Source organism: Sorex fumeus, unplaced genomic scaffold, assembly GCF_029834395.1.
Source record: "Sorex fumeus unplaced genomic scaffold, SorFum_2.1 ptg000002l, whole genome shotgun sequence".
Taxonomy (NCBI): Eukaryota; Metazoa; Chordata; class Mammalia; order Eulipotyphla; family Soricidae; genus Sorex; species Sorex fumeus.
Window position 1 is genome coordinate 20,285,579 of NW_026606059.1, and position 27,816 is coordinate 20,313,394.

At 44.1% G+C, this 27,816-nt stretch overlaps 1 non-coding gene across 1 annotated transcript; it reads right to left on the reverse strand.

Annotated features, from left to right (window-relative positions):
• Positions 1-23,177: 23,177 nt before the first annotated feature.
• LOC130023458 (U2 spliceosomal RNA) lies at positions 23,178-23,368 on the reverse strand. The gene has a single exon (XR_008792473.1). It is a non-coding gene; the product is annotated as a U2 spliceosomal RNA (small nuclear RNA).
• Positions 23,369-27,816: the final 4,448 nt, after the last annotated feature.

A 27,816-nucleotide genomic window follows, 5' to 3' on the forward strand; every position in this document is an offset into this window, starting at 1 on the left:
CCCCAATCCTGAACAAAACACTTTATGACTTATATCTCCACAGACCAGGTTAGTCTGTTCTTGAATTTCATTTAAATAGAATCGGCCTTTTGTCTGACCTATTTCCCTTTACATGATGCTTCTGAGATTCATCCAGATTGTATTTTCCCACAAACTATTATTGCTTGTTATTTTATGAGTTGTATGTCACTGTATGAATGAGTCAGTCATGATTTATCTGTTCTTTTGGGTGGTGAAAAATTTGCTTTGATAGATACGACTATTATGAATAAGGCTGTTTTGGTGGGCATATGTTTTCATTTTTCTTAGGTAAATATCTGAAAGTAAAATTGCTATTTCATTGGATGAGTGTAAGTTTAACATAAACTTTCAAGTAGTTCTCTGAGACAGTTGCATTAGTTTACACTCAGATTAGTGCTGCATGAGCGTCCCAAGAATTGGACATCCTCAACAACAAATCCAAAGTTATTATTTGGTCTTATCATTCTAACAAGTGTGAAATGGTATCTCATTGGTTTTGTTTGTTTCAGCCTTGCTTTAACGATGCCACTGGGAATTCATTTCTAGCCTCTCTCATTGTGACTTTAATTTGAGCTTCCCTGATAACTACGATGTGCATTTTTTTTACAAGTGCTTATCAGATGGTCATACTTCTTATTTTTTGAAGTATCTGTTCAAGTCATTTGCCCTTTTAAAAGTAAATAGCTGGGGGTTGGAGTGACAGTACAGTGGGTAGAGAATCTGTTTTGCAAGCAGCAGACCCAAGTTTCCATCCCTGGCACCCCAGAAGGTCCCCCAAGCACTGCCAGGAGTGATCCCTGACTACAGAGTCAGGAATAAACCCTGAGCACAGCTCAGTATGGCTCAAAAACAAACGAGAAAGGGAAGGAAAAGAAAGAGAAAAAGAAAGAGAAGAAAAATAAGAAGGTTCCACTTTTATTGGTAATTTGTTTTTCATTATATATTCTTTTTTCAGATATAAGTATGATCTTACATTCATTATTCTGTCTTATTGTTAATTTCTTAAAGGTGCAGAATATCTTAATTTCAATGTAGTATAATTTTTAACTTTTTAATGATAACGCTTTTTTATATTCAACATAAGAAACTTTAGCTTACCTCAGAAATTTTAAAATATTTTATTTTTTACATGCTTTATGAGTCTAGATTTTAGGTTTAGGTCTAATGTCCTTCTAAAATATATTTCCTATGTGGTATTAAATAGGGATGGGCTGGAGCGATAGCACGGCGGGTAGGGCGTTCGCCTTACACGCGGCCAACATGGCCGACCCGAGTTCGATTCCTCCGCCCCTCTCGGAGAGCCCGGCAAGCTACCGAGAGTATTCGATATGCCAGACACAGTAACAACAAAGTCTCCAATGGAGACGTTACTGGGCCCGCTCGAGCAAATCGACGATCAACGGGAGGGCCTTTACCTTTACCTTTTTATTAAATAGGGATTAAGGATTTTTTTTCCACATGGATACTCAGTTGCTCCAACAACATGTGTGTGTGTGTGTGTGTGTGTGTGTTTCTGGACTCTATTCTGTTTCATTGATCTCTTTACCAATTCCAATTTTAGTGCGTGTGTGTGGGGGGGGGGAGGGGTGGAGGATATTCCCAGCAGTACGCTACCATCTACCAACCAGCAGAGTCCAGTAATGTGATGCTTCTCAGCTAATAGATATGGGAGCCCCCCCCTCCCCCGGGGCACATGAGGCAGTGCTCAGGGGGCCTCCGGGACTGTACCCTGCATTTATGGGTGGGGACACACAGTGCTGGAGATAAAACTCAGGATCACTTGAATGTATGGAGTGCGCTTTTTTCTATTTGAACGGTTGCCCTGACCCGTGTGGATTTAAATTCAGAACTACGGCTCCCTCACATTGCTCTTATCTCCAGCCCAATCACAGGGTCTTTAATAGTGTTTGCCTTTGAGTTGGATATTTTTCAAAGCCTTGTCCAGAAGCTCTCAGATCTCCCTTGTTTTCTTCAGTTCCTAAATGACTCTAATGAGGCGAGAGGTAGGATTTTTTTTTTGCTCCCTAGAACCACTGACTCTTGGGCTTTTATAATTACGTAGTCAATAGATATCTCCGGAGAAGTCTTCAGCAGTTAGAGAAAGGTTCATGCATGATCAAGAGTTTGCATTTTTGTCTTCTTTGTAAGTTTGGTTGCTAGAGAAAGCTTAGCCACCTGAAGACTCATCATCTCCGTGAAGAAACAGCAGCTCAGGGGCCGGCTCACACCTCTCAATCAGTCCTCAGCAGCTAAGCAGGCCAGGGGTCAAGTGCACAGAAGGAGAAAAACCAACCTCGTCCAACTAGTTTGACTTTTTTAAAGAACCTGGATCATATGTTTCTTTTCACTTTGAAAATATTCCTGAGCTGTCATTTAAATATCACCTCAGACTGAGGAAAGTCTTTGGAGCGTCCAGGTTTGAATAACATAGACCAGATGCTGGTTTCCAGTGGCAATGACATGTGTTGGGCTTTCTCTTCGTTCATTGATTCGTGTGTTCGTTCCTCAACAGGAGTGAAAAACTACCAGTTTTATGCAACATGCCACCTGTTGATTGTCTGTAATTTTGTATTATTGTTCAGGTTATATTGTACTGCCTTTTCTTTTTTTTCCATTTTTTTTTTATTAGTGAAACACCATGAGGTACAGTTGTAGACTTATAAATTTTTGTGCTTGGGTCTCAGTTATACAATGATCAAGTACTCCTCCCTTCACCAGTGCCTATTTTCCACCACCATAGGTCCCAGTAACCCTCCCTCCCACCCCCATCCCCCCATCCCACCCTGCCTCTGTGGCAGGGCATTCCCTTTTGTTCTCTCTCTCCTTTTGGGTGTTGTGGTTTGCATAAGAGGCATTGAGTGGCAATCATATTTGGCCTATAGTCTACTTTCAGCATGCTTCTCCCTTCCTGGGAGGATCCTCCCCACACCCTTTATTTGGTGCTCCCTTCTCTATCTGAGCTTCCTTTTCCCCTAGCATGTGTGGCTGGCCTCCAAGCCATGTAGCAAAATTCCTGGTATCAGCTCTCATGGAGTTCTCCAACAGAACAGAGGACGGGAGAGGTGGTAAATCACAAGATGGTTCAACTCTAAAATGCTTGTGAAAGCAGAATATGTTGTCGTTGTTTTCCAGTGGTTTTATTTCAATATTAAGTTTGGAATAGTATTCCATGGATAAATGACATTTCCTTTTGGAAATGAACCAATATTTTTCTATTAAGCAGATTATTTTTCAGTGTGCTTTCTATTAATCAGATTTCTTACTATCCCTTGTGATACACTTTTGTATGTGTCGCAATCACTTTTTGCATTATGGTGAATATTAAGATACTGCAGGAAATTATTTTTCATTTTGGGTTTTTTGGGTTGGTTTTTAGATCATACTCAGTGATAATTAGGGGTTATTTTCAGTTCTTTGTTAGGGTTCTGTTCCTAGCAGTGGTACTGGGGATCGAACCCTGATCTCACACATGCAAAAACTTGCACTCAGTCCATTGAGCTATCTCTCCAGCCCCATACTTCATCTTAAAATGGAAATATTATCAGTATAGAAGGGAACCTGACTTTCAGGGAGGAGAGGAGGAGAGGAAGAGGCAGGGGCAATATTTAACATTTTTATAAAATCTCTCCTAAACTTCATGAAAGAGATGTTGCTGGGTCCGCCCCTCAGCATTCTCATCTGTGGAAGTCGGTCAGCATTACTGGTTTGTGGAAGTAACTCTACCCTCTCCTATCAGCAGACAGCGTTTTTTTTTTTCCCAAAATATGTTTAGATTCCAGTTAAAGTACTGTTGCCCTGCCAGGACCCTGAATTATGGCAGATAGCTGAGGCCAGGACCCAGGCTGGCCAAGACAAGGCTGGGAATGGAACAAAGGGAGAGAGCCAGACCCAGGATTGGCAAGACCTGACGGTGCTTAGAAACTAGATGTTAAAGACCGAGCCGGGGAGGGGGGGTGGGGGGAGCAGCAGCATCAGAGAAAACGCAACTGTCAGCAGTGCCCTTAGTTCTGCAAGTGGTCAAGAGAACAGGCAGGAGGAGCTGGCTGTGAGAGAAACCCGTGGACGGGGGCACGTTTCTTCCTCTGATAGCAAGCCTTTACTGCGCTTGTCTTGTCTCTTGGGTGCGGTGGTGGGTGGTGATTCCCAGGTGTAAGGCACGGGGGACCTGTGGAGGGGTGGGACGAGAGAGCCCCTCTCCAGGGGAGGAACGGATGGTGGGGACAGACCTCGGGTGGGAAGCGGGAATCTTGCTCCCGTTCTGGGCTCCTTCCAACCGGCCACACTGCTGCTTCTGATCTGGAAAGCTTTTCTGCTACAATGGTGCCCCTCATCTTCTTCCAGCTCTAAGTAGATTAGTTAGTTACAAGGCAGGAAGTTGAATAGCTGCGGGCTTTAATCTCCTGGTTATTCTGAGGCTGTTTGATGTTAGCCTTTCCTGCAGACGGGAGCTTTGAAAAGGCTTATTCTTTTGCTGTGACAGAGAAATGACCAAGACACAGCTATATTTTAAGTTCCAAGGCCCCTCACATCTGCTCCGTGCGTTCTGTGTACAAATAAACAAGATGGCTTTAAGGGAGGGTTTTTTTCCCCTTTTATTCTGTCCATCTCTCTTCTCTTTCTAATGCTTCCCCCCTTCCCCCAACACACACACACACACACACACACACACACACACACACACACACACTCACACCCTTACTCTTGTTTTCTTCTAACTCATTTTTATTCCATTAGGTTAAATTGGCAGATACTTCAAGTGTGCTTACTCGCCCTGTGGGGTGAATGCAGGATTAAAACAAAGGCAGAGGCTGACAGCTACTTTGTTTACTTTTTATTGAAGTTACTTAACACTGAACTTCAGACTTGCTGGCGGCCTGAGTGAGAGACAGCCTCAGCTGTGGCAGAAACCCTACAACCACAGCCTAACTTGGGCAAATCCAATCTTAATTGTCTCCTTTTTTTTCTCACAATGCTGGAGAGCTAATCCAGGGACTGACGTATTTAAGGGTCTTCCTATGGGTCACACTACCAGCGTAGGATCTTTCTGAGAAATGTGTTTTAGGGCCAGGAGATAATACAGCACCTAGAATAAGCCTAGGGCCACATGGTTCCCCAGTATCACCAAGTGCAGCCTGAAAGCCCTGAGTCCACGAGGGTGGGTGGCCTGGGTATTCCTGCCCACAAGGTCTGAGCAGCACCACATTCTCAGGCCCTTCCGGGCTTCTAACCACCAGCCGGGTTAGCCAAACCACATGGGAGCACTTAGGACTCTCTCCACCAAATATCCAACTAGAAGAATAAAATATTATTTAGGACAAGTTCTTAGAAGCTTTATTTTGCAAAAAAAAAGAGAAGAAAACAAACTTTATAGCATAATAATTGCACTTAAATGGCACATTGAAGAAATTCAAAATAGAGATAGTTTTCAAATAGAAAACTTCATAATTTTCTTTGTAAAGTTATAGACCTTCTTTTTTTGGGGGGTCACACCCGGTGATGCTCAGGGGTTACTCCTGGCTCATGCACTCAGGAATTGCTCCTGGCGGTGCTCAGGGGACCATATGGGATGCTGGGAATCGAACCTGTGTCAGCCATGTTGGCTGCATGCAAGGCAAACACCCTACCCGCTGTGCTATCGCTCCAGCCCCTAGACCTTCTTTTATATCATTTGTCTGCTCAGTAAATGCTTTTCTCACTCATTATGCAAAGTAAGATTTATTTCTGCTTCTTTTCACGTAATACGTCATTTGGCTATAATTGCAATTGTGTCTGTCTTGTCTGGATTTGTATCAATCAAGGTTCCTTCATAGTAGGTATAACAACATTTTTTTTTTGTAGACAATCATACTGTGGAATAATATACGAAATCTTCGTGTTGTCTAGCAAAAGTGAACTCAGCACTAGAACTTCATCTTGGTTGGGCAAAAGCAGTAGAATGCTGTTCACAGGAAGCTGAGTTTCAGTTTGCTAGTCCATTCTTCAAACTGCTGATCGGTTTATAGTTCTGAGTTTGATGTTCTCTATGATGTGATGTTTTTCTCAGATGCTAAGTAAACCCCAATCTTCACATAATGGAAGACCCAGAAGTCCTTTCCATAACTGGGGCTCAGTGTGTAGAAGGCATTTTAGAAGGAGAAGGAAATTCAGACAAGGATAAGAATCCAGAAGAGAATAAGTGAAGAGTGGCTATGGGGGAACATGTCTTCCTTGGGGGTCTTCTAGGGAAACGCGGCAAGACCCACCACAAAAAAAAAAAAGCACGCATCTCCAAAGCCTCCAATTAAGCCTCGAAGCACAATCAATTTTCCTCTTACCCAGGGAGAATATTATATCTTTCGAAGGAAGCAGCATATGGGCGCTACCGGGAAGGCCTTCCAGTCCAATTAGAAGGCAGATAGATCAGAGAGCACGGGACTCCTGAAGCTGTCTGATCTTCTGCCTGTGATTTGTCTCCAGTACAATTGACAGTCCCAACCAGCAATTAGAATGCAGAGACTGGCAGAGCTGGAGACTGGTCCAACAAGGAGCGAAGGTTTGACCATTTACGTGCAGTTAATTATTAAGGGCTGTCAGATGTCAGAACGGGAGTTGGTAATATTGTGGTTAAACGCCCACCACATGTCTAATTTGAGTTATGCCCACTACCTCCAGCACCAGTTCAAATTAAGTCCACATTAATGTCTGATGACTCACAGCTGTGCAGCATGCAACTTGGTGCTCTGTGGGGGGAGAGGGCTATTTGCATATCAGTTAGTGCCAGCCCATGAGGCGTGTGCTCTCTGCTTTGATGGTATCGGCCTCCGGACAAGCCAGCATCAGGGTTCGGAGTTGAAACCCGTCTTCTTGCTTAAGGTAATGTGGATCTGTACGTGAGCATCAATGAAACTATGAATCCAATTTGAGAAATGTAATTCCAGGTGAGGCAGTATGCCTGTGGCAGTGGCTTCCAAAGAAACATCCCGAGAGGACAGACTTGGCCAAGTGAGAACTGAAGTCAAGCTCGTCTCCATAATCATTCTTTTTTTATATATGTAGGAGTACTGCTATTTATTCAGACACTGATTAGCTGATTGAATTGTGCATGAACTCCACCTTTCTTTTAAAATTTTTTATAATTTTATTGATTGAATCACCATGAGAGCAGTTACAAAGCTTTTGGGTCTAAGTCTCGGTCATACAATGAAACACCCGTACCTTCACCAGTGCCCATTCTCCACAACCCAAAACCCCAGTATACCCGCATCCCACACCCTCCCTCTACCTTTGGGGCAGATGATTTCCACATTACTTTCTCTCTACTTTGATCACATTCAATATTTCGACACCAGACCCACCCTTATGATTTGAGATTTTACCCCAACACTCAGATCTGCTGAAAAGGCAACAGTAGACAATTTGTGTTCTATTGCTGGGACCGTAATAATTCTTGGTTAAACTCAATAGGAGCTTTTATGTTGGGCTGTCAAATACATTCTTTTTTTTTCTTGTTTGGATGGTGTGGATTTTAAATATGATGTTCCAAATCTGCCCCGGAGCCATGGCCTTGGTCCCCACCTGCCTAGCAGTTGGTTGCCAGTGAGCTCGCAGCAGGCTGCCCCCATCCCGACAGGCAGAGAGCAGGTGTCTCTTGGCTCAGAGGAGGATGCTGTCCAGGGCCTTCAGAAGCTTTGAGGGGGATGGCTGGTTTCCAACAATCTGAAGAGCTGTATGGGGAACCCCTCAAGCAGAAATAGCTGGGGGTCCCATGTAAACATGGTTTTCTGATATGTGGGGTAAATTGTACTTGTGTGTGAGGGCAAGGGAGAAAAGAGAACTGGTGGTAGCAAGAGGGAGTCATGGATATCTTCATATCCCTCTCATTAGCCAGTACAAGAAACGCAAATGCAGAGTGAAAATAGCTCTAGGCACTATCTCTCCTCTCTCTCGCTCCCTCCTTCCATCCTTCCCCCCCCCCCCCATTCATTTCTTTCCTTTTGGTTTTGGGGCCACTTGGCTGTACTCAGGGCTCACTCCTGGCTCTTCTCTCAGGGTTCACTCCTGACAGACTCGAGGAACCATATGGTGCTGGAAATCGAACACGGGCCAGCTGTATGCAAGGCAAGTGCCCTCGCCTCACATTTACTTTCCCCATAAGAAATTCTTGTGAAAGTGGTAACACCTACAAACACATATGTAGTTAAATCTGAAATTCCACAAAGTTGTATACTCAATAAGTGAATTAATTTTTGTTTTCAAAAACTGCTTATATTTCTCTTATAAGGTATAACGTAAACAATTCATAGTATGAATACTTCTAAATTGATACATTTTATTTTATTTTATTGCTTTTTGGGGTCACATCTGGAATGCTCAGGGGTTACTCCTGGCTCCGCACCCAGGAATTACTCCTGGTAGTCCTCGGGGACCATAAGGAATACTGGGAATTCAACCGGGTCGACCACTTGCAAAGCAAATGCCCTACCTGCTGTGTTTATCGCTCTGGGCCCATTGATTCATTTTAGATACACAGTTTTGTAAGAATGAGAAGAGGAGAATTAAGACAATTTTAAGGGAAAACCTAAATAGTGGGCACTATTTCTTAAGAAAAATGTGTCTGAAAAGTCCAAATAACAAATCATGATTTATAAGAATAGATGTTATAGATGCTTTACTCTAACCAGAAGTCAAACCATCACACCACTTAGAGGCAAAGTGGCATAAATCCAGTTTACAGAAATCAGAACTTGGGCAAGGGGGAATTGCGGGGGTTGGGAGGATTGCCTCCCCAACCTGGTCCACACCCTCCTCACCCCACTCCCTGTCTTGAACCTGAGGTGCGTTGTTTTCATTTTACTTTAAACAAAGGAGATTTGGAAAGAGAGATGAAGGGAGAAAGAAGGCTTTAATTAGTCCTAAGCGTTCTCAGCTCTGTATTTAGGAAATATAAGTAGAGGTGAGAGAGTCACACGTTTGGGTTTCTTGTTCAAACAGATAAGGAGGAGCTGTGGAATGGAGACCTTGCTCAGGGGGCCAAGAGACTATCTCGGGGCCAAGAGACTATCTCGCTCTTTCCAGGGGAGTGGCTAAAAAAAGCCCTGCGCGGGGAGGGAGGTGGCGTCCTAAGGGAGCAGGGGCCAAGTGCCGGCCACCACTGGTCACTCTGGTTACTGTTCTCTTTCTCTTCTCCAAGTGGGCGATTAGGAAGCCCATACATAATAATCTGTTACAGACACAGATCACAGCGCGATCACAGCGTCTGTGGTTTCCAGAAGCTGCCTCTGACATTGTCTTGACAAGAGTCCTGTTCAGGGGTCACCCTGCTTGGAGCTCTGGGCTTTGTGTCCTGAGAAAGCTTCAGAGGCAGGGGCGTTGGGCACAATGGGAAGAGCGAGGCTGCTGCCTTTCATGGGGGTTTGTGTCGGCGCTGGCTTGAGGCTGCTCAGTGCATTCCTTAGTGGAAGCAGACTGACTTGGCGTCCATGCCCAGAGATGTGGTCACGACTGCGGAAAGTGTCCTTGTGCCCTAAATTCTTCCCAGAGCTACTGACTCCATGGTAGTAATTCTGCCTTCAGGGACCCACAGGACGCCAGCTGGGTGACGAAAACGACTAAAACGCTCAGATGCTATTACAAATGGGCTTGCAAAGTAGTTTTTTCCTTTCCTTTTCTTTCTTTCTCTCTTTCTTTCTTTCTTTCTTTCTTTTGTTTTTTTGCTTTTGGGGTCACACCCAGTGATGCTCAGGAATTACTCCTGACAGTGCCTGGGGGACCATATGGGATGCTGGGGATCGAACCCAGCTCTACTGTGTGCATGGCAAACACCCTACCTGCTGTACAATCCCTCTGGCCCCAGGAGGTTTTCTTTTTGATCTATTCCCCTGACTTCCTGTTTTCAGAAATGATAAATAGGCTCTCCGAAAGGCTTTGATAACAGTTTTGTTATCTTCCCAAATCATAAATTGGTCCCTTGTTCTGTGTTCACTGTCACACTGCTTAAAGACCCTGGTAGTAAGTACAGTAGGAAAGTTGGGATAGAAATTTTATTTGTGCTACGATGTCTGCCAGTGTTATGAAAAGGGTCTTATGCTACACTCATCCCATGATACAAACTGAAAACTCTTACAAAAGGAAAAGGTTGTTGGTGTCTGCAAAGGTCACAGAATGTTCCAGTCAGGTTTTTCTCTGGCCATGGGACATGGTCCAATGTCTGGACTGGCCTCCTTCCCCAGCCTGAAGAAAGAATTAGCTGAGGTGTTGATGGAGTTGCTTTCTTGTGGATTAGGGTAGGGCTGTTTTCTTAGGTTCAGGCCTTACCATTTCCTTCTTTTTCCTTTTTGGATCACACCCGGTGATGCATAGGGGTTAACTCCTGTCTCATGCACTCAGGAATTACTCCTAGTGGTGCTTGGGGGACCATATGGGATGCTTGGAATTGAACCCGGGTCGGCTGTGTGCAAGGCAAATGCCCTACCCGCTGTGCTATTGCTCCAGCCCCCCATTCCCTCTTATACTTGATGAATAGCTTTAAGCAGCTGACTTTTTTAGGAGTTCAGTAATTTTGCTTGCAAAAAGAGGGCAAATTATAGCACCTTTGGAGATTTATTATTAATGACAATATCTAGTAATGACACAGTAGATACAAAACACTAGCCCGGGACCAGACACATAGCAAGAATTCAAATCATATACCCTTCTTTCCTCTGCCCCACCTCCACAAGATATCCATGAAGAGAAACATCAATAGTTTCTCTTCATGGATATCTTAGTAAATATATCTAACTCTAACCTTAAGATAAAGATAAATATCTTTTATGTTATTTATATAGTTTCCAAAATAGCTCTGTACAGCTGAAGATTTTAATTAATCTACTTTTTGTTTTGTTTTGTCTTGTTTGGGGTTCATACCTGCCAGTGTCTAAGATTTACCTCTGGTTGTGCACTTAGGGGTCATTCCTCCCAGGTTCTGAGGATCATGTGGGATACCAGGGACTGAACTCAGGTCAGCTGTATGCAAGGCAAACGCCCTACCTGCTGTACTATCGCTTCAGCCTCTATACTTGCTAAATTTTTTTTCTTTTTTTTTTTATTGTCTTCTCCAACTGCACTGAATTTTTTTTTATTAGTGAGACACCATGAGGTACAGTTGTAGATTTACAATTTTTTGTGCTTGGGTTTCAATTATACAATGATCAGATACCCATCCCTCCACCAGTGCCCATTTTCCACCACCATGGATAATATCCCCCCCACCCCCAATATACTTGCTAAATTTTTAACGTGTAAAATTATTCATGCCACTTACTTGTTTCCTATCCAGTGGTTTCAAATCAACCTTCTCTTGGCATATTCTAGTTCTCCAAAGGCCATATTCCATGCTTGCCTATTCTTCCCAGTGTGCTTGGTGCTTCCCATTACTTGACAGAAGACACTCTCAAGATTTGTTGGAGAAATAAATGAAATCTTAAGAAAATCCAGACTCAAGTGATGGAGGAAAGGAAGGACACCACTGGAAAGAGAAGTGGTTGGCAGGTCAAAAATTGTAGCTGTCCCATCTCTCAGATCTTCTGCTTCCTGTTCTAATACACACCCTTTAAGCCTAGTTGGGTGTCAGTGCTAGGACTGGGGTCTCCCTCAAATCATCTTCTCCAGTTTTTTGCTAATCTAAAAGTGAGACAGTTTGGATAAAAGGGAGGATAGCGAGGATGAATATCACCAACCAGCTTGATGGCCCTGCTCCCTCCTTCATGCATCTGTTGGTGGCGCCTGCAGGCCTGTGTGGGGAAGTGACTCATGGCTCTTGGCAAGAGAATACTCACTTACTGAATATACACCTTATATTTCTATCTGGAAAGCCTTAGGATGAATTAACGTGCAGCCCTGAATATCCTCATCTGCATCGTAGCTACCGTAGGGTGTGTGTTTATGCTATTTAGGCTGTGTGCATATGCCACTTCCCTTTCCTTTTCTATCCTTCACATACACACACACACACACACACACACACACACACACACACACACACACACACACACACACCCCACTTTTGTCCTTTAGCCTTCCTTAACTCCTGCGCTTTCAGATCTCAGCCTGTCAGCCACTTTTCTGTACCAAGCATGTTAGAATAGGTACTGCTTGGTTTCCAAAGCTTGTATTTCAACATTCATAAAGTATATCCTATTACCTGCAATTTTCTTTTCCTTGTCACTTCTCTAAAACTTAAGATTCTAGGAGCTGATATTCTTATATGTCTAGCTTATAGACCTGGGACGAAGCACAATATCTAGCATAAAGCAAGTGTTTGAAACTATTTACTGACTGAAAAGAAAACCTTTATTTGGAAAGTCCCACATTAACCCTTCTTCTTCCATTGATAACCACTTTTATATTTGTCAAAGCTGATCACCTTAAAGTCAGGAAGCTTATGAAATAATATTGATACTCTATAAAGATTTCAGAAAGCATTTTGTCATGTATTTAATTCCATTTGCAAATTAATCCATTTATTCTTCTTTGCCAATAAGGAGCTGCGTCTTGGGAAAATGGAATGAATGAATGAATGAGGTTCATTTTTCCGCTTTGAACCCCTAATAACGACTTCGACCGAACGTACAAAGGGAAATGAGCCCCTCCTCACATTCTGGAACACTGACACCTCTCTCTCTTCTCCAGCATGGAGCGGGGGACCACACCTCATATCAGGTCCCAGAGTCTCTCAGTTAAATAAAGTACGAAGAGTACTTTCAGGCTTCAGACGCAACCTACCAGGAACAATCCCCCACTGTTTTCAGTAAGTCCAAAGCGAGGGTGGGGGTGGGGGGGCGGTGTGGATGAAGGGGAGGAAGAAAAACCCCTGGGTCTCTGATAACTAACCTTTCCATAAAAGTGCACATCAGTCTGACACAAGTAATTAGCTGTCAGGTGCCAGGCCCTGCTGTCAGAGGCCAATTTTCAGATTAGTGTAAATTGCAGGGGGGCTTGGTGGCCTTTGCTCCCACCCCCTCACCCCTCCGGGTGCCTCCCTCCCCCAGCCTGCTGCCAGTTTGACTGGAGCTGAGAGTGATGGAGCTGGCAGGGTGGAATCAATTACTGGCCAATGAAGATTTTCCCACAGGTCTGGCCTTGGGAAAGGAGGCCTATTCCTGCCGCCCTGACAGCTGGCCTGACTGTCCACTGGGAAAGGAGCCCGCAGAAGGGGAGAGTGGGCCGTCCTGGTGATCAGCCACTGACAGCCTATATGTTATCGACAGGATTTGGCAGAGGGGCTGCACCATGCGCTCTCTCTGTTTGTGCGCCTGCGTTGACGGCTGGTTCATTCCAACAACTTGCACAGACACAGAAAAATCTAAACTCAATTTGCTTAACGAACTCAACTCAAAAGAAAACTGAAAGGGACGTGCTTATTAGAGTCTACTATGAATATCTAGACACAGCACTGTAGCACTGTCCTCCCGTTGTTCATCGATTTGCTCGAACAGGCCCAGTAATATCTCCATCGTGAGACTTGTTGTTACTGTGTTTGGCATATTGAATATGTCACAGGTAGCTTGCCAGGCTTTGCAGTGCAGGCAAGATACTCTCGGTAGCTTGCCAGGCTTTCCGGGAGGGGTGGAGGAATCAAACTCGGGTTGACCGGGTTGGCCGCGTGCAAGGCAAATGCCATACCTGCTGTGCTATCGCTCCAGCTGTGGCCAGGAGGCGTCAGAATCTAGACAAAATCTTGAACAATTTGGGGATTGGGGTCTGTGTCTTGCCCGGCAGTGCTCAGGACTGAATCTTCCTAGTTCTATGTTCAGGGATCATTCCTGGAAAGTGCTCAGGGGACTGTATATGTTGCTGAGGGGTCAGCTCCATGCAAGGCAAATGCATTGCTCTCTGTTCTATTTCTCTAGCACCGGTACCATTTTTTCTAAATTAAAAAAATTTAAATTACTAGGATTGTATCAGACTGGAGTGATAGCACAGTGGGTAGGGCCTTTGCTTTGCAGGCGGTGGACCCAGGTTCAATTCCTCTGCCCCTCTCGAAGAGCCTGGCAAGCTACCGAGAGTATACCACCCACATGGCAGAACCTTACAAGCTCCCGATGGCGTATTCGATATGCCAAATATAGTAACAACAAGTCTCACAATGGAGGTGTTACTGGTACCCGCTCGAGCAAATTGATGACCAACGGGAGGACTCTGCTACAGCTCAGTGCTACAGGACTATATCATTATGGTTCAGTTGGGGTCACCATATATAATTCTTCCTCGTGGGACCTGTACAGGGGTCACCTGGATATTGGAAGTGACACTAAGTCACTTTGGGCTTCATGAACATGGGATACATTTGGAGTCTTTGTTTTCAAAATATTTTTGAACTCCGCCCCCATTATTTTTTGTTCAGCAATAATAATAAAATCTACATAAAGAGAGTTTGCTCTCAATCACCTATTCTGGCTTATGCCTTTATCTGAAATTGTGAGCAAGAATAGTTATCTAGATGCTGAAAATGTGTCATCTTTTCCCTCTTCTGCTTACTTTTTTGGGTCACTCCCGGCAGTATTGAGGGCTTACTCTTGTCTCTGTGCTCAGGGGTCATTCCTGAATGTGCTCTGGAGACCATGTGAATTACCAGGTATAAAACTGGGGTCAAATGCATGCAAAATAAATGCCTCTTTTTTTCTTGGGGATCACACCCAGCAATGCTCAGGGGTTACTCCTGGTTCTGCACTCAGGAATCACTCCTGGTGGTGCTCAGGGGACCCTATGGGATGCTGGGGATCGAATCTGCGTTAGCTGCATGGAAGATAAATGCCCAATCCACTGTACTATCACTCTGGCCCCGAAGTAAATGTCTTGATCCTTGCACTATGTCTCCAGCCTATAACTACTTTAATTATGTATATTAATCAAACAAATAATCTAGTATTAACAGATTCAATGACAATTCAAAAGCAAAATGTTCATATTAGATTATAAGCTAAAATCCATTTGCCGAGCGATAGCACAGCGCGTAGGGCGTTCGCCTTACAAGCGGCCAACATGGCCGACCCGAGTTCGATTCCTCCGCCCCTCTCGGAGAGCCCGGCAAGCTACCGAGAGTATTCGATATGCCAGACACAGTAACAACAAAGTCTCCAATGGAGACGTTACTGGGCCCGCTCGAGCAAATCGACGATCAACGGGAGGGCCTTTACCTTTACCTTTAATGATAAAACATTTTCAAAGACATGTATTTTTCCAAAAATACACTTAAATATTCAATTTTTCTATTAAAAGTGGTGAAAAAAGTATACTGAATGATGTAGAAACCAGTCTCATAGTATAAAAATTTAAAACGTTTACACATGAAAATATTTTCTTAATAGCATCTTATTTGATGTGACTTTTATTGTTTTCTTTTTTGTTTTAAGGAACTAACAGACTGAATTCTCTCTGTCTTGTGCATTAAACGTCTGTTCTTTCAGGGAATTTAACTGTATAATTTAAAGAGTTTGATTACAACATATCAGTAAAAAATTAAGTAAGAGTGAGAGTAAGAAGGAAAGTGCCTGCCATAGAGGCAGTGGGTAGGTTGGGGTGGGAGTGGAGGGAAGGATACTGGGGACATTGGTGGTGGAGAATGCACACACTGGTAGAGGGATGGGTGTTTGATTAATGTATTACTGACACCCAATTGTGAAAGTTTTGTAACTGTGTCTCACTGTGATTCAATTAAAAATAAAAATAAAAAATAATGTACAATTAAGTAAGAGTGGATAAGTAAGCATGGGTCAGGATGTCCAAAAAAATACGTGAGATGTTACAGTTCAATAAGTTCATATTCCTTCTGGGGTAAGTGTCAGATACTAGGCCTAAGTGTTCTCTGGAAATTAAATAATTGGAATGAGAAATACAAGCCCGAAATTCACCTGGCCATGCTCCTATAATCAAGGAAACATAACTGCAGTCCAACTCACCTTCTTTCTGTTATTCCTGCTCTATGCCCTGGAGGAAAATGTACCAGAGGATATAGTCACTGAGTCTGACAACATGCTTATGCATAGGGAGAGATGAGGAGGGTGATGGGGGGTGGGGGTTGGTGCTGACATGGCCATGCAGGGCTTCAAGTGCTCGCCCCACCTGCAACTTCCTGAGCAGGCACCAGCATGACCTAGAACCCCCGGCCCATGGCAGCACCTCGCACTGCTGGGAGTGATGCAAACCTCCTTCCCCAAAAATGTAGGATTGAGGAGGTAGCACTGTAGCACTTTCCTCCCATTGTTCATGGGAGCGGGCATGATTGCTCGAGCGGGCACCAGTAATGTCTCACAACAAATTGTGAGTCTTATTACTGTTTTTGGCATATCAAATACATCACGGGTAGCTTGCCAGGCTTTGCCATGCCGGCGAGATACTCTCGGTTGCTTGCTGGGCTCTTCAAGAGGGTCAGAGGAATTGAACCCGGGCCAGCCGAGTGCAAGGCAAACGCCCTACCTGCTGTGCTATTGCTCCAGCCCAAGAGAGAGGAGGTATAGGAAAGAATTCCTCTCCAGAAATATTGAACAATTTAGGGAGAGCACTTTGAAGTAGAAATTATTTTTTCACTGAAGATTTATGTAGATCTTTTATAGTTCAGACATCAATTTTACATATGTATGTACAATAAGTTTTTAAAAAATGAATATGAGGAAGATACACTTTCATTTCCTCCTTTGAATTTTTCACTGTCTGATAACTTCTCATCCACAAACCAAACCTAGTTAAATATAAAAAGTCAATTCCTCAACAGCAGGCTTTCCAAGAGGAAAGAAGGACTGTTCTGAGGTGTTCCATGGAAACTAAACCAATAGGATATTGATGTAGATATATTTGTGTATATTAGAGAATTATCTTATAAAATATATATTTAAGAGAATTATTTTCAATAGCTCACATAATTATGGAGGTGGAAAGTTCCCAGGATGAGTTGGCAAGCTGGAAGTCCAGGAGAACAGATGGTTTCATTCTAGTCTGAGCCCAAAGAACTGAGACTCAGGAGAGGGGCTAATGTAAAAATTTTCTATAGGAAACCCGGAATAATATTATACAGATTATCTGGCACTCCATGACCTAGTCCAAATAGCACATAAAATTGCCCATCACAGTTCCTTTGATTTCCCCCCTTCATTGTACAAAGGATTTTATTTATTTATTTATTTATTTACTTTTTTTTGCTTTTTGGGTCATGCCCGGCAATGCATAGGGGTTACTCCTCCTTCTGCACTCAGGAACTACCCCTGGTGGTGCCCAGGGGACCGTATGGGATGCTGGGAATTGAACCCGGGTCGGCTGTGTGAAAGGCGAACCCCCTACCAGCTGTGCTATTGCTCCAGGCCCGTCCAAAGGATTTTAAAGTTTGCATTAAATTATCATCTCCTGCCTAAGGACCAAAATGTTAAATATAAAGAAGGGGTCAGCCTCTTGAGGGTCAGTGAACTTAGGGAGGATAAGAGAGCGACAGGATGAAGAGTTAAGACCAGTGTCCCCATCTATCTTTCTATTTCAGCCTGGAGACTCAAGTTAAAGTAGGGGACCACAAATGCCTGGGATATCTTTTCCTGCTCTGCTTCTCTGCTGGGACCTAGAGCCATTGATAAGCATATTTTAGGCAGCAGAGCAGTGCAGGTAGCTCGAGCAAGGACCTAGGGTGCCCCGTGGAGCTGCGTTGCTTCACATGTCACATGGATACTCGGCGTGTACAAGGTGGGCTTGCAGCAGATCGGGTGAGGGCAGGAGCTCTAGGCAACCAGATGGATGATGGGACAGACACTCAGAAGGGTCAGTCGCCAATGAAAGTCTAAAGGGAGGTCCAGTCAGCAGGCAGGGGGCCCCATGCCCTGACTGGCCTGACAAATTATAGACTGCAAGTTCATCAGCTGCAGGATGTTAGCAACAGACACCAGCTGAACACTCAGGAACCACTCAGGCCAATGATTCCCCAGTGGGGTTAAGAGGAGCTATTCTGCAGCTGGTCGACAGAACAGCAGGCCGGTCCTTAGACCCAATCACTCAGCCTCCACTAGGTCACTGGCCCCCCACACAACACCCAATAGTCTTCCTGGAGAGGACTGAGGCAGGAGACACAGAAAAGAAGAAGCACCATCTAACCAACTGTTAGCATTGTCTAACCAATTGTTAAAGTGTGTAGCGTTGGATCAAATCAAATGCAGAGCAAAGAAAGAACTCAATTTTCTCTGCGTAGCTGACATGCAGCTTGAGCACTCTTGAGGTCCCTTTATAGCTGCGACTCTCTCAGTAACAAAACCTTTAAATCACGATCAGGCACATCGATTTGGGTTGGGGAGCAGGGAATCACTTCTGTGGGAAAGGGAATAAGACCTCTGGGGGTGTCATTTTCCTCCTGGTGAGATGACAGTGGAGGTAAAAATGTTCCCTGGGATTTTTCCCCCCATCTTCCAACCCTTGTAAACAAATAAGAAAGAAAAATAAGCTTGTGGTCCTCTGTGGACTCTGGCAGTCCTTTAAAAATGTTCTATCAGTTTTGTAGCAGCAAAGAGAGAGCTGCTGGTACCTTTGAGGTCCCTGGCACAGCTTACAACCTCTTGTCTATTGTCTTTGGAAAAAAGTACATGTCAAGTTTGTCATATGTCTCATACTATGTGGCTTTCATATATAAGTATCACTTTTCATTATTTACCATTAACTAAAACCGATGAACTGTAAGAGTTTCCATGCTCATCCTGGGGCTTCAATTACTCCCTGGCAAGCTGCTCAGACCCTGGGGAGTCCTTGTTAGAGGCTGAGAATGGGAACACGGCAAGGACTTATGGAGGCTGGCATATGTTCCATTGTGGAAGCCTGAGTGCCCGACCAGACCATAAAGAATACCCTCCCCGCCTCCAGACCAAATGAGAGACTTCAGTTTCCTCCTGTGAATCCGAGTATCTCGTTCAAAACCACAACAAGATATCACCTCCCCCCCCCCCCCATCGGGAGAAATGTGCTCAAAAGAATAGAAATGATCGTTGTGGGTGGGTCCGTGGAGATGTCGCAAACCTTAAGCACCGCTGTTGGGATTGTAAAATGATGCTTCCACTATGAAAAGGCATCTGGAGGGCCTCCAAAAGCCCCAAACAGAATCATCACCAAATTCAGCGATTCCAGCCTCTGGATCTCAGTCTGAAAGATTGCAAAGCAGCATCTCAGATATTTTTGCACCTGTATTCATTGTAGCATTATTTACAGTAGCCAAGAACCGAAAGTGACCTAAATGTCCATAAGAATGAAGGTGTCCACACAATGGACTATTATGTAGTCTTTTTAAAAAATTTTTTTAGACTTCTTAAAAAAGATGGAAATCCTGTCAGATGTGATGACAAAGATGAACCTACAAGCATTAAGTAATAGATTCCAGTAGTGAAAGAACATAGAACAGATGGTTTCATTCACCTAAGTATCTAAGGGAGTCAAATGATGCAAACAAAAAGTAGATAGTGGTCAAGAACAGGTAAAGTTTGGGGCAGGGAAAGTGAGGGTACAGAGCATCTGTACTATAAGATGAAGACTTCCGGGGCAAATACTGTTGCCCAACTACTGAACTCTCTCTGCACTTAAGATGATTAAGCTGGTAAGTTAATTTTATTTTTTTTAATTGAATCACCATGAGATACACAATTACAAAGTTGTTTATGATTGGGTTTCAGTCGTATAACGTTCCAACATCTGTCCCTTCACCAGTGTACATTCCTCACCATCAGTGACCCAATTTCCCTCCCACCAGCCCCAACCTTCACCCTGAGTCTATAGCAGGCTCTCTCCTTTCTCTGTCTTTTCTTTGGGGCATTATAATTTGCAATACAGCTTCTGAAAGGTTATCATGTATATCCCTTTACCTTTCTGAGCTGGTAAATTTAAGTTGCATGGTTTTTTATTTATTTGTTTGTGTTTACCACAAGAAGTAAATAGAAAGTTCCTGTTGACAGGTAGGGTTCCTTTCGGATTTGGTTTGGGGGCCACACCCTGCAGTGCTCAGGGCTTACTCCTGGCAGTGCTCAGGGGAATATTTGGAACAACCAATCTAACCAACCAAGGTTAGACATGAGCAAGACAAGCACCTTCCCTGTACTATGTCTGCAGCCTACTAGGGCTTGCTTGGAGGAACAGGCTGAGACCTCATCCAATAAACGTCCAGGTGGTGTTTCCTCATACCTGTTGTTCCCTACTTCTATTCCAGTGAAGCCAGGGGATATGATCCTCACCTTATGAGTGTTGCTGCCAGCCCCAAAGGTTCAGACATCTGTATGAACTAGGTCAGTGGATTGGTTAATGAACTGTAGAAAAAGGGTTGCCAATTTTGGCTTTGTACTTTTCCCTTTCCAATTTCTTTATTTGTGTTGATTAAATTTGAATCACTAGAAAAATACTAGAATGAGTAAAAATAAATGTAGGATCAGAGCAATAGTACAGTGCATAGGGTACTTGCCAACCCAGGTTTGCTCCCCTACATCATGTATGATTCTCTGCTAGGAGTGATCCCTAAGCCTGTACAGATAGAGCCAGGAGTAAGCCCTGTGCGCCATGGGCCGTGACCTCCCACAAAAGAAACAATCTGATCTTGCAAGATTTTCTCCTGGGTGGTGTAAATGTCCTCTTTAGGAGATAAATGGATGTGAAGGCATACTCATGTGTGTGTGTGTGTGCGTGCGCACACACACACACACACACACACACACACACACACACTACTTGCATTCAGTCTCATAGCCCTTATCACCACCCAGTCTCAGCCCACTGCAAACACGATGAATTCACATCCTGAGGTGAGGGGTGTACCACCAACAAAATCTGACCGGAGGAAACAATTTCAATTCAATCAGAGGCCTCCCGCGGTTGAAGTTTACAAGGAGTGCTGCCAAATCCCACTCTCTTGGCGGACAAACTGTGCAGACTTCGGAGCCTGTCGGGAGGGTGAGGTGAGTTTCTTACTTTGAAAAGAGGGTCGATCCAAGATGTTTGTATTCTTTCAATACTGTTTTCCTGAGGGGAGGTGGGGGGGAGGGGGACGGATTGTGGGGTAGGGGTGGGAAGTTCTTTCCTTGTTCCTGATATTTTCCAGAGATCAAAATTAAAATACAATGCACCAGGACTAATCAGCAAGATTTCAGAAGAATTGCATGTACTTTTGATTTCTATAAAAACCCACATGACACTGCTTTAACCTGTAATTATGTGCCGAGGTTCATAGCTGCACAGATATCAGACTTCCTAATCCTTCCGCATATTTAGTGGGTATTTGGGACGAGCGTCAACGCCAATAATAATTTCCTTTGCCCCTTTCCCCATTTGGTTCTCTACCGGTCCCAGTCCTGAGGAATTAACAAAAGTCAACTCCTGCTCATGGAAGTTCCTGGGTCAGACATACAGCTGAGAGGCACATCCACGGATAGGACATTTCCATATTTATGTGTCCTTTCCATATTTATGTATCCTTTCACTTCTTCACAGAGCAAGTACCAATGTCCGCTTTGGCCCAGGCACTGCCTCGGAACAGGAATCCAATCCGTCAGAAAACAGCCTCCAGTCTAGACAGAGAGAAGCGGATGCAGAGAATGACAACCCAAGGTGGTTATGTTGAGGTGGTGGGTGTGCGGGGTCCCTAGGTAGCAAGGAACAGAGCGCCACTCCAAGACCGTCCAGGAGGACAATAAGAATCCGGGGAAAGGAGAGCAGCTACCCCTGTCGGCCTTGGGGAGTTAGAATATGCAGGTGAAGAGCAGGATCCTGAAGAGCTACATGGACAGGTGCGACAATGGTGTTCCTCCCTGCTTCTCTCTCTTCTGCTCTATCATCTCCCCATATGACGAGTGTCTTTCTTTACTTCAAGGCTCTGACTTACTCACCGAGGCTGCTTCCGAACCATCTCCACTATCTGCCTCCGGAGACAGGATTACCCAAACTCTCTGTGTCTTCCTGCTTCTTTGCCCAATATCGAATGCCTACTCTGCAGCTCCGAATGACGGGGTAGTTCAGGCTAATACAGGCATCTCTCTGTGGGTCTGGGCAGACAGCACACAGCCCACCTGGGTTCTATCCCTAGAACTCCACATGGTCTCAAGGAGTGATTCTGAGTGCAGAGCCAGGAGGAACCTCTGAGCATCTCCAGTTATGACCTTAAAACAAAAGGAAATAATTTCTTTTTTGGGGGGGTCATACCCAGCGATGCACAGGGGTTACTCCTGGCTCTGTACTCAGGAATTACTCCTGGCGGTGCTCAGGGGACCATATGGGATGCTGGGAATCAAACCTGGGTCGGCCGCGTGCAAGGTAAATGCCCTACCCTCTGTGCTATTGCTCCAGCCCCCAAGAAAGTCATTTCTATGTGTGAGGCAAAACTCATTCCAGTCCACTTACAGATCACCTAAATTCTGAACCTCTTTGATTGCATATTTCCGGGATGTTGTTCCTTCACAGACAGCATTGGCATCCAGAGTAAGAAACTCTGGAGGGGCACATTTAGAGCAACTACGAGTGCTCCAGGACAGAAAATTTCAGGGTATTGTCATCAGCATAGAGAAATAATTGCTGAGCAAATAACCAGAAGTAAACCTTGAGAACTAAGGGATATAACCTAACCCCTCATCAGCCAAAAGATATAACCCCAAAGAAAGTAAAATGTCATATTATTCTTAATAATAGAAGAAAATGATTCAGTGTCTGACCATAAAATATTACACCAGTATATATACATATATAAAACATGATATGTGTATGTGTATTTGGTAAATATTCTGAATCAGGTTGAGGAAGTTTTCTTCACTTCATAGCTTCTTATGAGTTTCCTTTTATTATAAGCAGGTATTGAATATGTCAATTTTTCTATTTTAATTTAGATGATAATAATTGCTTTTTAAAAATATTTTGATATAATAAGTTCAATTTAGGGCTGGAGCGATAGCACAGTGGTAGGGCGTTTGCCTTGCGCACGGCTGGCATGGCCCAGCAAGGTTCGATTCCTCTACCCCTCTCGGAGAGCCTGGTAAGCTACCGAGAGTATCTCACCTGCACAGCAAAGCCTGGCAAACTCCCCACGACGTATTTGATATGCCAAACACAGTAACAAGAAGTCTCACAATGGAGATGTTACTGGACCTACTCGAGCAAGTCGATGAACAACGAGAGGACAGTGCTACAGAAGTTCAATTTATTTTCTTTTTTATCTTCTGTGCACTGGTCCTGGAAGGACTGCAACACTAAATCAATATATGGAATGGATGGAACAAACTCCTATTCCATATCTTAGCCCCCCAAATCCATTTAATATATTCTCCTCAGATAAAGGACATATCAAATGTTGAACTAATAAGAACAGATACTCTTCTTGATCTTAGCCAACAGGTGGAGAAGCGATGCTGATCTGTTTGTGGTTTGTTTTTTGTGTATTTTTTTGGGGGGGGTGGTCATACCCAGCAATGTTCAGGGATTACTCCTGGATCTGCACTCAGGAATTACTCCTGGCAGTGCTCTAGGGACTATATGGGATGCTGGGAATCAAACCTGGGTTGGCTGCATGCCAGGCAAATACTCTACCTGCTGTACTATTACTCCAGCCCTTTTCCTGATTTTCAAATGTCCAATTAACGGGCATTCCTAAGAAAACTTTCTACCTGGTCATGATGTATTTTTATTTTAATATATTAATAGATTCAGTTGGTTAACACTTGTGAAGCGGGCCTTGGGCCAACATGGTGATGCTTTGGGGTTACTAATGATTATACATTCAGTAATCATTCCTGGCAATACTCAGGAGACCATATAGGATGCCAAGGATCTAGGCCCTGTGCAAGGCAAGTGCTTGGCTGTCATTTTCATCCACTTCAAACTATTTTTTAAATTCTCATACATTTTGGAGAGGGGTAGAACTGTAAGATATCTATGAGTATGCTGATAATTTTCTAAATATTTGGTTTTATATATTTTTTTACTGTAGGTTTATAATTTATTTCCATTTTTGTCAGAAAATTCTTTTGTTGATGTGTTCATTGCAGCTCTATTTCTCTTTTAAAATGATTTTCCTTCATTTTTTCCCTTTTCTCTCTGGACTGATTTGTTTAGCCTTAGTTCATGGTTGATATATAGACTGCCACAATCTTTCCTCTGCATGACCTATCAGTTCTAGGGCCCAGCTTATCAAGAGAGTGTCTGATTGGATCAACTCAGCTCAAATTCAATCAGCTGTAGTCAGGGCAGCTGGTGGCACATAGATAAAATTAACTCTGATCTATCCATTAGCAGAACTGTAAATAAAAACAGCTTCAGGGAAAGATGGCATGGGGACTGGAAAGTGCCCCCAAATTTCTAGAGCATCTAACAGTAATATTTGTCAGATTTAATATCAATGGGCCAAAAGAAAAAGACCAAGAATCAAATTGTAACTCATATCTTCATGGAATATTGCTCTTTCAAGGGTTGCTTTGATGGCTAAGTATGATTCTCATATTGATACAAGTAGTGGTATTTATAGTCAAAGAGCCAACATAGTACAACCTGCAGAATTCATTCTCTTGGAAGTTTGAGGGCCCCCAAACAAAACAAAACAAAACAAAACAAAACAAAACAAAACAAAACAAAACAAAAAGAACTCCCCTGGGGAAAGAAAGATGGTGGCCGCATGGGAGCCTTGTGGAGAGCAGGTATGAGCGGGGGGTGTGGGGGCGACTAAAACCTCATGGGAAGGGGGGCGTTCTGTCCCGTTCCTCACGCCCTACTGAGGTCATCAGTTGCCCCCCACGAGCGGCTCTCCAGCACGGCCACGGCCCCAGAAACACAAGGACTTAATGCAGAACCCAGCAGCTTGGAGCAGAAAAGTTAACAGACTATGCGTTAATCCATGCCACCATGTCTGCCCGGAGGGGAAAGGGTGTTGCTCCCCTCCACCCTCTCCCCTCTGGAAAGAAAGATGGTGGCCTCATGGGAGCCTTGTGGAGAGCAGGTATGAGCCGGGGGTGGGGGCGCGACTGAAACCTCATGGGACAGGGGGGTCGCTCCAGCCTGTCCTTCACGCCCTACTGAGGTCACCAGTTGCCCCCCATGAGCGGCTCTCCGGCACGGCCACGATTCCAGAGCACAGAAACCAATCTCTTAATTATCTGACGTTCAGTAGAAATACTTCCAGGGTTAATAAGTAAAATAGCAGAAATCCAAAACGGCGTGGCTGCTATCACAGCTGCGCGACAACATTTAATTCTTGAACCCAGCTGTAGAAAGCAAATCATTTCACAACGCTTTTTCAGCATGTCTGATTTTTGGGGGGTGGGGGGTAAACTCTAAATAATAATGGTGCATCTTTTATCGAAACAATGAATCTAGTCAAAGTAGATAGAGTGTTAACTAGAATTCATCTGCCTCACAGGCATTGGGAGGGGTGGGAGGTGGGGTTTTATCGGGGTTCTTCGTGGTAAAAAATAAGTATTGGTAAAGGGAAATGTGTTTGATATTTGCATGACTGAGACCTAAACCTGAAAGCTTTGTACCTTTTCCCACCGTGATTCAATAAATAAATAAATTATTAAAAAAGATGAATTAATATGTCAAATAAAGGAAGCAATTTTGCAAGGTTACTTTAAAAAAAAAAGAACTCTCCTAAAGAACAAAAGGGAATGCCCTGCTACAGAGGCAGGGTGGGATGGGGATGATGGGGGTGGGAGGGATACTGGGACCCGTGGTGGTGGAAAATGGGCACTGGTGGAGGGATGAGTATTTGATCATTGTATAATTGAAACCCAAGCACAAAAATTTGTAAGTCTACAACTGTACCTCATGGTGTTTCACTAATAAAAATTTAAAAAAACAAAAAGAACTCTACTGGCAGAGCAGGTGACAACAGACCTGCATTGAAAGGGAAGTTTAGGCAAAGAGTTGAAAGGTTATGGACTATCCAGGCAGAGGTCATGCGTAGGGAACCGGAAATAAGTGTGCAGGGCCAAGTTTAGGAGTTTAGGAAGTTGGGTCTAGGAGTTATTTATATACTTCCTGTAGTTGGTAGCCATGAAATCCCAATTGGAGAAACATAATAATGATGTATTTGAAATTCACAGACTCTGCAGCATAAACCAGATGCTGTGGCATGGAATTAGGAAAACTCTTTTTTTGGGGGGGTAGATGTGTCTCAAAGTTTAAATGTGACTGTTGGGGCTGGAGCGATAGCACAGCGGGTAGGGTGTTTACCTTGCACGCAGCCAACCCGGGTTCGATTTCCAGCATCCCATATGGTCTCCTGAGCACCACCAGGAGTAATTCCTGAGTGCAGAGCCAGGAGTAACCCCTGAGCATCGCTGGGTGTGACCCAAAAAGCAAATAAATAAATAAATAAATAAATGTGACTGTTGCTTGTGAACTTGCTTGGAAGGTGATGCTGAAATGAGGGCCAACTCTCTGGTGAGAGATTTGGGTTCAGTTTGTGTTTCTCATATACTCTTCCACTTGGAAGACAGGAACACTTCAGTCTTGGTCCTTTTGCAGTCGAGACAGCGGCCCCTAGTTAGTTGGAAGTGTGAAGGGCGTGTTAGGGCCTATGAGTTGTAAGCATGGGGGTGACAGACAAGCAGGATATGGGGATGGGAGGACTTGGTGCTAATTTCTCACCTCTCCTGGGGAGGTTAATACCAGGAATCTTCCTCTACATTCCTGGCTGTTCCCAGCAGGCACCAGCCTCCCTGCAAAAAGGCTAGAGCTCTCTTTGTCAGGGGCATCGGGCTGACCTAGAGATACTCAGAGATAAGAAATTGGCGGGTTCTGCCACAACCTCCTGACCCCCTTCTAGGAACCGCTGCGAAAATAAAACGACAGTGCTTTTATTTCTCAGGGTCCCTGAGGCTTGTAACTTTCATAATAACCATACTATTTGTGTTTATCAGTATACTCAGGCTGAGAGCATTCCCTACTATTCCCTAACTCTCCCCACTTGTTGCTGTCACGGCCCACTGACTGTTCAAGTTAACAACTTTCTCTGAAACCCCCTCTGGAAAACCCAGGGGGTTTTGTTAGCTGGTTACCCTGGATGTGTTTTTCAGCAACTTCTCTGCACCCCGTTTTATCTGCGCCATTGCCTACTTCCGATTCCTGCCAGGCCTGAAACTTGGGGGAGGATGGTTCTGTGCTACAGATACCTCATTCATCAATGCCGTCTTCCAAATCTCCCTCCTCACATCTATTATCGCAGGCCTTGAATAATTGTTTTCATTTAGCTATTTAGGACATTACTCTGACCAGCAGGTTAAACCGAAGCATCTCTCTGACTCCCGTGCTGTCATGAACATACTTCTAGGTTAACTCAAAACAGCTGTTCCTCCTTCTCCTCCCCCGACCTCCCAATCCAAGCCTTTAGAAAAACTTCCCACACCCTAAAACTATGGGGAGAAAGCATTTTTTATAAGCAAGCATTCTGGAAGTATCAATATCTCCCACTTTCAATATGGAAGCTTCTTTCATTTTTTTTCCTGCTTTTTGGGTCACACCCGGCAATGCACAGGGGTTACTCCTGGCTTTGCGCTCAGGAATTACTTCTGGTGGTGCTCAGGGGACCATATGGGTTGCTGGGAATTGAACCCGGGTCGGCCACGTGCAAGGCAAATGCTCTACCCGCTGTGCTATCACTCCAGCCCCAGCTTCTTTCATTTTAATGGCTGTTTTCCCAACATACATGGTTTAGAATTTCCTTCAACGAGAAAATGAGCATGATTTAACTTTCCTTGATGTCTTAGCAAAAAGTTTTACGTTCTGCTGTAAAGCACTAAAACTCTCTGGCACTAGAACTCTCTGAGTCTCTGGGGACTGAGAGCCTAAGAAGACCTCAATTTC